Source organism: Eucyclogobius newberryi, unplaced genomic scaffold (genome assembly GCF_026437365.1).
Source record: "Eucyclogobius newberryi isolate DKJ021-1_F unplaced genomic scaffold, fEucNew1.0.hap1 SCAF_204, whole genome shotgun sequence".
Lineage (NCBI taxonomy): Eukaryota > Metazoa > Chordata > Actinopteri > Gobiiformes > Gobiidae > Eucyclogobius > Eucyclogobius newberryi.
The window spans coordinates 15,001-15,364 of NW_027315840.1; positions in this window are offsets into that span (position 1 = coordinate 15,001).

Sequence of the window (364 nt, forward strand, 5' to 3'; positions counted from 1 at the left end):
GGGCGGTGGGACCTCCGTGGGAGAGCACCTGGGTGAGACGGGGCGTCTCGGCCTCGCTTCCAACGTGTCCGGCGTGAGGTGAGCCGGAGCAAACCACAGCCGCAGAATGTAAACAAACCCGCAGTGCGCAGGAGCCTTCGAAGCTGGATAAAACCAGAACGGGGCCCTACGATGGCGGGTCATGTGTGCCCGTCGACCAAGCTCCTTGTCCGGTATACATAGAACCATGTTTTGTACCAATTTCAATCGCCAAAAACGTCGTTTCCAAAAACCGCCCTCCCCTCCCTTGCAGCGTTACCGTTTTGCACTCTCCGCCTGAGAGCAGCGTCAAAAAGTTCGCCTGAGCAGCGTGATTTAGCCCGGG